Source organism: Epinephelus fuscoguttatus, linkage group LG7 (genome assembly GCF_011397635.1).
Source record: "Epinephelus fuscoguttatus linkage group LG7, E.fuscoguttatus.final_Chr_v1".
NCBI classification, from domain to species: domain Eukaryota; kingdom Metazoa; phylum Chordata; class Actinopteri; order Perciformes; family Serranidae; genus Epinephelus; species Epinephelus fuscoguttatus.
In genome coordinates, this window is record NC_064758.1 from 10,917,236 (window position 1) to 10,931,676 (window position 14,441).

Below are 14,441 nucleotides of genomic sequence, written 5' to 3' on the forward strand. Positions count from 1 at the left end.
TCAGGATGACCTGGTGAAGAGGCCTAAATGCTTTGGAGCAAAAGTGCTAACACCATCGCTGATGTTGCAGCAGGAGAGATCTGTGCACTGTTTCAGCCTCAGACTCTCACACAAGTGTCTGTTGATATGGACACCAACCAGGACTACAACCAGCCAGCAGACATGATGGATGGTACAGAGGCCGAAACTACTTCTTCTGGAAGTGTGAATGAGGAGTCTGCTCTGGAGGAGGACACTGAACCTATCAGAGAACAAGACTCTGCTGTTATTACCCTACACCGGCTCCTCTGATCGTCAGCACTGAACCTCTTGGCAAAGTTTAGGGCATAACAGTAGTATGTCTCGATTGTGTGCATACTGCATGCAACAGTACCCACTTTTTAGGGGCAGCTGCAGTACATACTGTAAGTAAAAAGAAAATGTATGCGATTTGGAACGCACCCTAAAAGTGCCACTAATATTTCAGTATGAGACACCGAGGACCACTGACCAAGCATCAGTATTTGAACACAGTTCTCTGAAATACAATGAATACTTATTTCTTGTCATATGTAAAGATATTAAACATTGTGCAAAATATTGTCAGTCAGAGGCTTCAGTACAAAAGAATCTGTATCTGTGCTCTACTTGTTGACAGTCACCAGCTGTTTTTATAAGCCATGTTAGAGTCACATTATTGAAACAGAAGTCAAACGTTACATCTGCCCCCACATGCAGGGGCAACTGTAACAACACACTCAATACTTTTGTATACTTTCCACTTTGAGGTCAAGTATACTCTATTATGTTATGTATTTCAATACTTTAAAATGTTTTTAAAAATGAAAAAAAAAGTTATATGAGTGTTTCATGTGGTATATCACTGTCAGTTGTGGTTGTTTTTGTAAATTGTTGGTATGTCATTAAAAAAAGTCATAAAAACAAACAAACAACAAACAATTTTATATATAAATTAAAAACCATAGTTCTGTATGTCATGCCTAAAATTAAAAAAATCACAGTGTTAACTTCCCATCCCTCTGGCTGGCTCCTTAAAATTGCACTCAGCCATCTAAACTCTGAAAAGTCCTGATCCAAGATTTTTCCTTCAAATTGCTGTAAAATGGTAAGTTTAGCTGTTAAGTTTCTAAAATTTCACCTGAGGGGGTTACTGGTGATTTACAATGATAAATAAGTATTATGGCCCTACATCACAGCGCGCTGGTCAGAGTTTCATTCGCAACAAACGGCAATATTATATTGGCGCTGAAAGTTGCGCTTCACTGTACATAGTTCTTCAGATACCAACCCTTCAAGATTCCTCTCTGGGTCAGAATCTGGACCATCTGGCGTCCTCCTCCAGGTACCGGCCCGCATTCATGGCTCTCTGATCTCCTCCACAGTGTCACTAGTTGTGCGTAAAAGCGCAGTGCACCTTTATTGAAAAGTACTGAAAGAGGGAGGGAGCGCCCAGCGAAACCCAAAACTAATATTTTTTAAATATACATAGGCCTATATAATAATTTTTGAAAAATTGCTTTTTTCACTCAGTTGTATTTATCCCATGTTTTACCATGTTTTCTAACACTGTCTAACCAAAAGCCGGCTGAGTTAACCGATTCTCAATAAGGTTGCTGATTGGAAAAAAAATAATCCACGTGAATGCAGAGAAGAGAGGAAAACAAAACACACAAAATAGATAAATAAAAATTAAAAGCAAACACACTAACAGATGCTATTGTTCCTGCAGTAGAGGACAGGCCGGTGTGGACGTAATGACACCTCTGAGGTCAGACGTGTTGTTATGGACCTGACGGTTCCATGGTTGCTATGTTGTCTCTAGGTGCATCTTTTCACACATTTAAATAATCATTTCAATCAGAACAAACTTTGCATCGGAGAGAGAAGCAGCATCTCAACTTGCAGTCGACGATTTTTCGGAAAAACTTACCAAAAACTGAGACCTTTTGCCCCTGGACTTCATCTAAAGACCTGCTGTCACTGACAAACGGACTCTTTCAAGGTAGACGAGAGATTTTGACACTTTTTTAAAGCCCATGTTGTTTTCTGTGTGTTTTACTGTTGAGACTTTACAAAAATGTGCTGATGTAGGCAAAGTATGACCAATATCGCAATATTTTGCCTACATCAGTACTATTTTAGTGAAAATGTATCACATTGGACTGACGTTTGACTGTTACCAAGTTTAAATAAGTGAATCCAAAGCTACTGTCTTTGGTTTACCAACTGTCTGTTTTATCTGTCCAACAAACAGCCCAGCATAAACATGCTAATAAAAATATAGCTTATATAATTTTAAACTTCATGGTGATATAGGCCATCAGTGCTACAAGCAGTGACACAAGCATTGAAGCATTATTATTTGAATGTGCTCATAATTCAGCCTTTTTCTCAACATTAAGGATGTTTTTCATTTATACGTATTTTACACAAAAAGTCTTTTAAATATGGTGTCATCATACTGTGAGAGCAACAGAGAGGTGTGTATCAAGGAGATTTTTCTCAAAAAACAAAAAGCTGATATGGTGCTGGCTTTTTCTCATTCAGCAAGAGAGCGTAAAATTGGCATGTTGTTGAATATCTGGCAAAAATGTCCCTCTGTTAAACACAGCTATGTCTACTGTATGCATGGGCAGATTATGAGACAATGGGCCCCTGGGCACAGATATGCAAAAGGCCACACTAGCTCTCCTGCACAGGGTCAGCACACACAGAGGATGTGCTGGTTTTGCCTCTTTATTTTTGTTGGTGTCTCTCTGAGGTCATCTTGTGTGTTTTTGAGGTCAATTTGAGTCATTTTTGGTTGTTTTATGTCTTTGTTGGCAGTTGTGTGTCCCTTAAGGGACATGTTGTGTCTCTTTGAGGTCATGTTGTGTCTTTTTAAGTCATGTCATGTCAAGGTCATTTGTGTCTCTTTGAGGTCATGTTGTGTCTTTTTAAGTCATGTTGCATCTCTCTGAGGTCATCTTGTGTGTCTTTGAGGTCGTTTTGTGTTGCTTTGCATCTTTCTTGGTCGTTGTGTGTCCCTTAAAGGACATTTTGTGTCTCTTTGATGTCATGTTGTTTCTTTTTAAGTCACGTTGCGTCTCTCTGAGGTCATCTTGTGTGTCTTTGAGGTCATGTTGTGTCTTTTTAAATCATGTTGTGCCTCTCTGAGGTCATCTTGTGTGTCTTTGAGGTCGTTTTGTGTTGCTTTGCATTTTTTTTGGCCGTTGTGTGTCCCTTAAAGTCATTTGTGTCTCTTTGAGGTCATGTTGTGTCTTATTAAGTCATGTTGCGTCTCTCTGAGTTCATTTTGTGTGTCTTTGAGGACATTTTGTGTTGCTTTGCATCTTTTTTGGCTGTTGTCTGTCCCTTAAGGACATTTTGTGTCTCTTTGAGGTCATGTTGTATCTTTTTAAGTCATGTTGCGTCTCTATGAGGTCAGTTTGTGTCGTTTTTGGTTGTTTTATATCGTTGCTGGCCGTTGTGTGTCCCTTAAGGTATTTTGTGTCTCTTTGATGTCATGTTGTGTCTTTTTAAGTCATGTTGTGTCTCTCTGAGGTCATCTTGTGTGTCTTTGAGGTCGTTTTGTGTTGCTTTGCATCTTTTTTGGCCGTTGTGTGTCCCTTAAAGGACATTTTGTGTCTCTTTGAGGTCATGTTGTGTCTTTTTAAGTCATGTTGTGTCTCTCTGAGGTCATCTTTTGTGTCTTTGAGGTCAAGTTGTGTCTTATTAAGTCATGTTGCGTCTCTCTGAGTTGATTTTGTGTCTTTTTTGGTTGTTTTATATCTTTGCTGGCCGTTGTGTGTCCCTTAAGGTCATTTGTGTCTCTTTGAGGTCATGTTGTGTCTCTCTGAGATCATCCTATGTGTGTCTTTGAGGTCGTTTTGTGTTGCTTTGCATCTTTATTGGCCGTTGTGTGTCCCTTAAAGGACATTTTTGTCTGTTTGAGTTCATGTTGTGTGTTTTTTTTTAAATCATGTTGCGTCTCTCTGAGTCTTTGAGGTCATTTTGTGTTGTTTTGCATCTTTTTTGGCCGTTGTGTGTCCCTTACGGTCATTTGTGTTTTTTAAGTCATGTTGCATCTCTCTGAGGTCATCTTGCGTGTCTTTGAGGTTGTTTTGTGTTGCTTTGCATCTTTTTTGGCCGTTGTCTGTCCCTTAAAGGACATTTTGTGTCTCTTTGAGGTCATGTTGTGTCTTTTTAAGTCATGTTGCGTCTCTCTGAGGTCATCTTGTGTGTCTTTGAGGTCAAGTTGTGTCTTATTAAGTCATGTTGCGTCTCTCTGAGTTCATTTTGTGTGTCTTTGAGGACATTTTGTGTTGCTTTGCATCTTTTTTGGCCGTTGTGTGTCCCTTAAGGTCATTTGTGTCTCTCTGAGGTCATGTTGTGTCTTTTTAAGTCATGTTGTGTCTCTCTGAGGTCATCTTGTGGGTCTTTGAGGACATTTTGTGTTGCTTTGCATCTTTTTTGGCCGTTGTCTGTCCCTTAAGGACATTTTGTGCCTCTTTGAGGTCATGTTGTGTCTTTTTAAGTCATGTTGCTTCTCTGAGGTCAGTTTGTGTCGTTTTTGGTTGTTTTATATCTTTGCTGGCCGTTGTGTGTCCCTCAAGGTAATTTGTGTCTCTTTGAGGTCATGTTGTGTCTTTTTAAGTCATGTTGCATCTCTCTGAGGTCATGTTGTGTCTTTTTAAGTCATGTTGTGTCTCTCTGAGGTCATCTTGTGTGTCTTTGAGGTCGTTTTGTGTTGCTTTGCATCTTTTTTGGCCGTTGTGTGTCCCTTAAAGGACATTTTGTGTCTCTTTGAGGTCATGTTGTGTCTTTTTAAGTCATGTTGTGTCTCTCTGAGGTCATCTTGTGTGTCTTTGAGGTCAAGTTGTGTCTTATTAAGTCATGTTGCGTCTCTCTGAGTTCATTTTGTGTCTTTTTTGGTTGTTTTATATCTTTGCTGGCCGTTGTGTGTCCCTTAAGGTCATTTGTGTCTCTTTGAGGTCATGTTGTGTCTCTCTGAGATCATCCTATGTGTGTCTTTGAGGTCGTTTTGTGTTGCTTTGCATCTTTTTTGGCCATTGTGTGTCCCTTAAAGGACATTTTGTGTCTCCTCGAGGTCATGTTGTGTCTTTTTAAGTCATGTTGTGTCTCTCTGAGGTCATCATTTGTGTCTTTGAGGTTGTTTTGTGTTGCTTTGCATCTTTATTGGCCGTTGTGTGTCCCTTAAAGGACATTTTTGTCTGTTTAAGTTCATGTTGTGTGTTTTTTTTAAATCATGTTGCGTCTCTCTGAGTCTTTGAGGTCATTTTGTGTTGTTTTGCATCTTTTTTGGCCGTTGTGTGTCCCTTACGGTCATTTGTGTTTTTTAATTCATGTTGTGTCTCTCTGAGGTCATCTTGCGTGTCTTTGAGGTTGTTTTGTGTTGCTTTGCATCTTTTTTGGCCGTTGTGTGTCCCTTAAAGGACATTTTTGTCTGTTTGAGTTCATGTTGTGTGTTTTTTTTAAATCATGTTGCGTCTCTCTGAGTCTTTGAGGTCATTTTGTGTTGTTTTGCATCTTTTTTGGCCGTTGTGTGTCCCTTACGGTCATTTGTGTTTTTTAATTCATGTTGTGTCTCTCTGAGGTCATCTTGCGTGTCTTTGAGGTTGTTTTGTGTTGCTTTGCATCTTTTTTGGCCATTGTGTGTCCCTTAAAGGACATTTTTGTCTGTTTGAGTTCATGTTGTGTATTTTTTTTAAATCACGTTGCGTCTCTCTGAGTTTTTGAGGTCGTATTGTGTTGTTTTGCATCTGTTTTTGGCCGTTGTGTGTTCCTTAGGGTCATGTGTGTCTCTTTGAGGTCATGTTGTGTCTTTTTAAGTCATGTTGCGTCTCTCTGAGATCATCTTGCTTGTCTTTGAGGTCGTTTTGTGTTGTTTTGCATCTTTTTTTGCCGTTGTGTGTCCCTTAAAGGACATTTTGTGTCTTTTTGATGTCATGTTGTTTCTTGTTAAGTCATGTTGTGTCTCTCTATGGTCATCCTTTGTGTCTTTGAGGTTGTTTTGTGTTGCTTTGCATCTTTATTGGCCGTTGTGTGTCCCTTAAAGGACATTTTTGTCTGTTAGAGTTCATGTTGTGTGTTTTTTTTAAATCACGTTGCGTCTCTCTGAGTCTTTGAGGTCGTATTGTGTTGTTTTGCATCTTTTTTTGGCCGTTGTGTGTCCCTTAAGGTCATTTTGTGTCTCTTTGAGGTCATGTTGTGTCTTTTTAAGTCATGTTGCCTCTGTCTGAGGTCATCTTGTGTGTTTTTGAGTTCGTTTTGTGTTGTTTTTGCATCTTTTTTGGCCATTGTGTGTCCCTTAGGGTCATTTGTGTCTCTCTGAGGTCATGTTGTGTCTTTTTAAGTCATGTTGCGTCTCTCTGAGATCATCTCGCTTGTCTTTGAGGTCGTTTTGTGTTGTTTTGCATCTTTTTTGCCGTTGTGTGTCCCTTAAAGGACATTTTGTGACTTTTTGATGTCCTGTTGTTTCTTGTTAAGTCATGTTTTGTCTCTCTGAGGTCATCTTGCGTGTTTTTGACGTCATTTTGTGTTGCTTTGCATCTTTTTTGGCCATTGTGTGTCCCTTAAAGGACATTTTGTGTCTCATTGATGTCATGTTGTGTCTTTTTAAGTCATGTTGCGTCTCTCTGAGGTCATCTTGTGTGTCTTTGAGGTAATTTTGTGTTGCTTTGCATCTTTTCTCTTCAGGATAATTTTGTGATTTCATTCCGCCATTTTGCCTTTTTGAGGCCATTTTGTGTCTCTTTCCGGTCAGTTTGTGTCATTGTAGTTATTTTTTTGTCTCTTTGAAGCAATTTTGAGTCAGCAGTGTGTTTGTGTCTCTTGACACAGCTATGTCTACTGTATGCATGGGCAGATTATGAGACAATGGGCCCCTGGGCACAGATATGCAAAAGGCCGCACTAGCTCTCCTACACAGGGTCAGCACACACAGAGGATGTGCTGGTTTTGCCTCTTTTTTGTTGTTTGCGTCTCTCTGAGGTCATCTTGTGTGTCTTTGAGGTCAATTTTAGTCGTTTTTGGTTGTTTTATGTCTTTATTCGCCGTTGTGTGTCCCTTAAGGACATTTGTGTCTCTTTGATGTCATGTTGTGTCTTTTTTAGTCATGTTGTGTCTGGCTGAGGTACTTTTCTCTTGAGGATAATTTTGTGATTTTATTCTGCCATTTTGTCTTTTTGAGGCCATTTTATGTCTCTTTCAGGTCAGTTTGTGTCATTGTAGTTATTTTGTGTCATGTTATGTTTCTATGAGGTGTTTTTGTCTCTTTGCATTTCCGTAGCATCTTTTTGGGGTCATTTTGAGTCTCTTCCTGGTCAGTACATGTTAATTTGAGTGACATTTTGCAGGTGAAGGCCAGAGGGGCCCCTGACACTCTGGGTCCCTGGGCCTGTGCCCAGTAGATCCAATTAGTAATCCATCCATGACTATAAGTATGCTGTCAGAAGGCTTCCAGACTCTTAGAGGGACAAACTGGGTTTAGAAATAAAACAGTTTTTGTGACTAAAAGAAAGGCTTCAATTTGAATTAGTTTTCAAAAGTAGATTGTGACTGAATTTTCTGAGTTTGGCATTAATTTGCAGTCAGAAATGTTACATTTAATTGCACTCTGTACATTCAATTTTTAGCAGTGTTGACTGTGTGCTAATGGGCCAATTCAATATGTGACGTGCTAAATTTGTGGTCTCACGGCTGGATTCTTTTTTTCCATCAGATGGCCCAGGGCTACAACTGGGACAGCGTTACTCCAATCCCGTGGAGCTCCCCCAGTGGCTCATCATCCGGTGACTTGGATATGTCCAGTCTCCTGGGAGACACTGTAAGACACTGTATTCTGACCTAATCATAACATGCAGATAAAAAGAATATGTGTTGTCAGTGCACAGTCATAACACATAGTGTTACAAAATGGAAACAGTGGAGCCAAACTGAAGTTGTTAGCATGATGTGGAGGAGTAGTCTGACAGCTATATTTGTTGTTACCCTTAGATGGACAAGATCTACACGTGGACCAGCCTCCTGGTTCCAAACCCGGACCGGCCCGACAGCCCGCAGCTCATCCTCCGGAGGGTCCCGGCACCGGCCTCCCCCAGTGGCTCACCATCTGGCGGCTCAGACACGTCCAGTCTGCTGGGAGACACTGTAAGACAGTATTCTGACCTAATCTAGTCTATTGTTTAACATGCAGATAAAAAGAATATGTGTAGTCAGTGCACAGTCATAACACATAGTGTTAGAAACTGAAAAAATGGAGGCAAATTGACGTTGTCAACATGATGTGGAGCAGTAGTCTGATGGCTTTATTTGTTGTTACCTTCAGATGGAGGACATCCCGTGGGCCAGCCTCCTTGCACCATTACCAAGGCCCATCAGCCCGCTGCGGGAACCAGTCCCCCCACGTGGCCGCAACCCTGAGGTGGGTGCCTAAAAGAAAGGCTTCAATTTGAATTAGTTTTCAAAAGTAGATTGTGACTGAATTTTCTGAGTTTGGCATTAATTTGCAGTCAGAAATGTTACATTTAATTGCACTCTGTACATTCAATTTTTAGCAGTGTTGACTGTGTGCTAATGGGCCAATTCAATATGTGATGTGATAAATTTGTGGTCTTACGGTTGGATTCTTTTTTCCATCAGATGGCCCAGGGCTACAATTGGGACAGCGTTACTCCAATCCCGTGGAGCTCCCCCAGTGGCTCATCATCCGGTGACTCGGATACGTCCAGTCTCCTGGGAGACACTGTAAGACACTGTATTCTGACCTAATCATAACATGCAGATAAAAAGAATATGTGTAGTCAGTGCACAGTCATAACACATAGTGTTACAAAATGGAAACAGTGGAGCCAAACTGAAGTTGTTAGCATGATGTGGAGGAGTAGTCTGACAGCTATATTTGTTGTTACCCTTAGATGGACAAGGGCTACACGTGGACCAGCCTCCTGGTTCCAAACCCGGACCGGCCCGACAGCCCGCAGCTCATCCTCCGGAGGGTCCCGGCACCGGCCTCCCCCAGTGGCTCACCATCTGGCGGCTCAGACAAGTCCAGTCTGCTGGGAGACACTGTAAGACAGTATTCTGACCTAATCTAGTCTATTGTTTAACATGCAGATAAAAAGAATATGTGTAGTCAGTGCACAGTCATAACACATAGTGTTAGAAACTGAAACAATGGAGGCAAATTGACGTTGTCAACATGATGTGGAGCAGTAGTCTGATGGCTTTATTTGTTGTTACCTTCAGATGGAGGACATCCCGTGGGCCAGCCTCCTTGCACCATTACCAAGGCCCATCAGCCCGCTGCGGGAACCAGTCCCCCCACGTGGCCGCAACCCTGAGGTGGGTGCCTAAAAGAAAGGCTTCAATTTGAATTAGTTTTCAAAAGTAGATTGTGACTGAATTTTCTGAGTTTGGCATTAATTTGCAGTCAGAAATGTTACATTTAATTGCACTCTGTACATTCAATTTTTAGCAGTGCTGACTGTGTGCTAATGGGCCAATTCAATATGTGATGTGCTAAATTTGTGGTCTCACGGCTGGATTCTTTTTTTCCATCAGATGGCCCAGGGCTACAACTGGGACAGCGTTACTCCAATCCCGTGGAGCTCCCCCAGTGGCTCATCATCCGGTGACTCGGATACGTCCAGTCTCCTGGGAGACACTGTAAGACACTGTATTCTGACCTAATCATAACATGCAGATAAAAAGAATATGTGTAGTCAGTGCACAGTCATAACACATAGTGTTAGAAAACGGAAACAATGGCGCCAAACTGAAGTTGTTAACACGATGTGGAGCAGTAGTCTGATGGCTTTATTTGTTATTACCTTCAGATGGAGGACATCCCGTGGGCCAGCCTCCTTACGCCATTACCAAGGCCCATCAGCCCGCTGCGGGAACCAGTCCCCCCACGTGGCCGTGTCCCTGAGGTGGGTGCCTCTGACCCACCTCCAGCACCAGGTAAGCCTGTGAAAGCCGGCCCCTCTAAAGGACCTGTGGCTCCAGGTAAGCCTAAGTTGTTGCCAAAGGGCCCTAAGCCAAGGTGGATACAAAATCTTTTTAAATTGAGGAACCAGACTGGCAACCAGTGGCGGAAGAGGACAGCCGAACCTGAAGGTAAGTCTTCAGGTAAGCGCTTCTGTCCAGCTTGATTTTGATTTCGGGTTTTTTCATAAACTTAGATGATTTGTTAATCACATTTATTTAGACTGAGTTAGATTTATTTGAATTGCATACTTTCTACTGAAACCTCCATCGTCACCGTCTACACCAACCTCCATCTACTGCCTCTAAAGTGTCGTGCTTCACCCCACACCACAAGCTTCTTAGATTCACTTTCAGGTTTAAACTCTGCGTTCAAACGGCAGCAACCGTCTGCTGCCTGACCCTCCACCTGCAGGCAGGAAACAGCTCTAGAAAAATGCTCAAACTATGACCTCCACCAGCAATTTCCATCAACTCCACCATCTCAAAGTCCTGAAGACCAATGTTCCTTCTGCACCTCAATCAACCTCCACCTTCAGCTTCTGCCAGCAACATGTAGCTGACGCCTCCACCTGCATTTTCTGGCAGAAAGCATGACCAAACCTCCATCTACAGCCTCTGCCAGCAAACTGCAAGTGTCGCCTCCACCTGCAGATTCTGGTAGACAGCTTCGCGCACGCCTCCATCTGCCGCCTCCAATGTGTCCTGCTCCACCATACTCCAATAACGTCTCACAAGAATTTTACATTTTGAACTGCATTCAAACTACAGCAGCTGTCTGAAATGTTCAAACTGCAACCTTCACAAGAGTGTTGAAGACCAATGTTCAATTTGCACCTCTGTCAATGTCCATCTAAACCTCTGTCAGCAACCTGCAGCTGCCGCCTCCACCTACGGATTCTGACAGACAGTTTGGCGAAACCTCCAACAACAGCCTCTGCCTGAACCTTGCAGCTGCTGCCTCCACCTGCATGTTCTGGCAGACAGCTTGGCCAAACCTCCTACTAGAGCCTCTGCGATCAACCTGCAGCCGCTGCTTCCTGCTGCAGATTCTGTTAGACAGCTAAGCTCCTCCGTTTTAAACCAATGTTCCTTGTGCACCTCAATCAACCTCCACCTTCAGCTTCTGCCAGCAACATGTAGCTGATGCCTCCACCTGCATATTCTGGCAGAAAGCATGACCAAACCTCCTACTAGAGTCTCTGCGATCAAACTGCAGCCGCCGCTTCCTGCTGCAGATTCTGTTAGACAGCTAAGCTCCTCCGTCTACAGCCTGATAGGAACCTGCAGCCACCACTTCCACCTGCAGATTCTGACAGAAAGCTTAGCCAAACCTCGATCTACAGCTTCTGCAAGCAACCTGCTGCCCTGCCGCCTCGACCTGCAGATTCTCGCAGACAGCTCAGCTCCTCCATTTACAGCCTTTGCCAGGAACCTGCAGCTGCTGCCTCCACCTGCAGATTCTGACAAACAGCTCAGCTCCTCCAACTACAGCCTCTGCAAACAACCTGCAGCACTGACACCTCCACCTCCAGCAGACAGCTATGGCCAAACAGGCAACAATAGCTTGGCCAAACCTTCAATAGTACATCAGTACAGTATCATCCAGAAATCTGCGCCCATGAATCTTGTCATCTTGCCATGTGAAGACCTCAGCTGACCAGGGACCAGAGATGCACCAGGGACCAGAGATGCACCAGGGACCAAAGATCAGAGATGCACTCATAAAAATAACCTTTCAGGTAAGATAGACAATCATAGCTGTGTAATAATAGCATACCTGGGCTGATAAATTAAAGCCACCTTTATGTTACATTCAGTTTACATCATGTTCTTCTTCTAACAGGTATTTCCACACTGGCAGATTGTGGCAGACAGCTCAACTCCTCCAACAAGAACCTCTGCCAGCAAGCTGCAGGCATCGCCTCCACCTGCAGATTCTGACAGACAGCTGTGGCCAGACCTGCAACAGCAGCCTTTGTCAGCAAGCTGCTGCCGCTGCCTGCACCTGCAGATTCTGACAGGCAGCATGGCCAAACCTCTAACACCTCTGTCTGCAGTCTGCTATTGTTGCAGGTTTGGCCAATTATTCATTTACAGCATCACCCAGAAATCTACGCCGCTGAATCCTGTCCTGGATGATGTCCGGATCTACCGGATATACTGCATGTCTACACCGCCTCATCCAGTGTTTTTGCCATGTGAAGACCTCAGCTGACCAGGGACCAGAGATGCACCAGGGACCAAAGAGCAGAGATGCACTCATAAATATAACCTTTCAGGTAAGATAGACAATCCTTATGTGTAATAATAGCATACCTGGGCTGATAAATTAAAGCCACCTTTATGTTACATTTGGTTTACATCATCGTTTTCCTCTAACAGGTACTTCCACACTGGCAGATTGTGGCAGACAGTTCAGCTCCTCCATCTACAGCCTTTGCCGGGAACCTGCAGTCCCCATCTTCACCTTCAGATTCTGACAGACAGCCTTGCAGCTGCAGCCTCCACCTGCAAATTTCTGCAAAAGCTTGGCCAAATGTCCAACTAAAGACTCTGCCATCAAACTGCAGCCACCACCTCAACCTGCAGATTCTGGCAGAGATCCTAGCCAAGCCTCCATCTACAGCCTCTGCTGAATTCTGTCATCTTGCCATGTGAAGACCTCAGCTGACCAGGGACCAGAGATGCACCAGGGACCAAAGAGCAGAGATGCACTCATAAAAATAACCTTTCAGGTAAGAGAGACAATCATAGCTGTGTAATAATAACATACCTGGGCTGATAAATTAAAGCCACCTTTATGTTACATTCAGTTTACATTATCTTCTTCCTCTGACAGGTGTGTCCACACTGGCAGATTCTGGCAGACAGCTCAACTCCTCCATCTACAGTCTCTGTCAGTAACCTGCAGTGCCCACCTCCACCTGCAGATTCTGACAGACAGCTTGGCCAAACCTCCAACCACAGCCTTTGTCAGCAAGCTGCTGCCGCTGCCTGCACCTGCAGATTCTGACAGGCAGCATGGCCAAACTCTAACGCCTGTGTCTGCAGTCTGATATTGTTGCAGGTTTGGCCAATTATTCATTTACAGCATCACCCAGAAATCTCCACCACCTCATCCAGTGTTTTTGCCATGTGAAGACCTCAGCTGACCAGGGACCAGAGATGCACCAGGGACCAAAGAGCAGAGATGCACTCATAAATATAACCTTTCAGGTAAGATAGACAATCATAGCTGTGTAATAATAGCATACCTGGGCTGATAAATTAAAGTTACATTAAGTTTACATCATCATTTTCCTCTAACAGGTATTTCCACACTGGCAGAATCTGAAGGTGGAGGCAGTGGCTGCAGGTTGATGGCAGAGGCTCTAATTGGAGGTTTGGCAAAGCTGTCTGTCAGATTCTGTAGGTGGTGGCTGCAGGTTCCTGACAGAGGCTGTAGACGGAGAAGTTGAGCTGTCTGCCAGGCGTTTCTGGTGGAGGCAACTGCAGGTTGTTGGCAAAGGCTGTAAATGGAGGAGCTGTTAGATGGAGGAACTGAGCTGTCTCAAGAATCTGCAGGTGGAGGTGGTGGCTGCATGTTGCTGGCAGAGGCTTTACTTGAAGGTTTTGCCAAGCTGTCTGTCAGAATCTGCAGGTGGGGTGGGGGCTGCAGGTTCTTCATGTTGGCTGTAGATAGAGGAGCTGAGCTGTCTGCCAGAAGAACATGATGTAAACTGCATCTCTGCTCTTTGGTCCCTGGTGCATCTCTGGTCCCTGGTTAGCTGAGGTCTTCACATGGCAAAAACATGGATGAGGCAGCATAGATTCCTGGATGATGTTGTAAATGAATAATTGGCCAAACCTGCACATAAGCAGTCTGTCGACAAAAGCTCTAGTTAGAAGTTTGGCCAAACTGTCTGTCAGAATCTGGAGGTGGAGGCAGTGGCTGCAGGTTGCTGAAAGAGGCTGGTGTTGGAGGGCTGGCCAAGCTGTTGTTACAGGTCTGGCCACAGCTGTCTGCAAGAACCTGCTGGTGGAGGTGTCAGTGCTGAAAGTTGCTTGCTGAGGCTGTAGATGGAGGTGTGGCTAAGCTGTGTGAAAGAATCTACAGGTGGAGGTGGGAGCTGCAGGTTCCTGACAGAGGCTTTAAATGGGAGAGCTGAGCTGTCTACCAGAATCTGCCAGTGTGGAAATATCTTTAGAGGAAGAACATGATATAAACTGAATGTAACATAAAGGTGGCTTTAATTTATCAGCCCAGGTATGCTGTTATTACACAGCTATGATTGTCTCTCTTACCTGAAAGGTTATTTATATGAGTGCATCTCTGCTCTTTGGTCCCTGGTGCATCTCTGGTCCCTGGTCAGCTGAGGTCTTCACATGGCAAAAGGACAGGATTCAGTAGCGTAGATTTCTGGATGATGCTGTAAATGAATAATTAGCCAAACCTGCATCAACAGCAG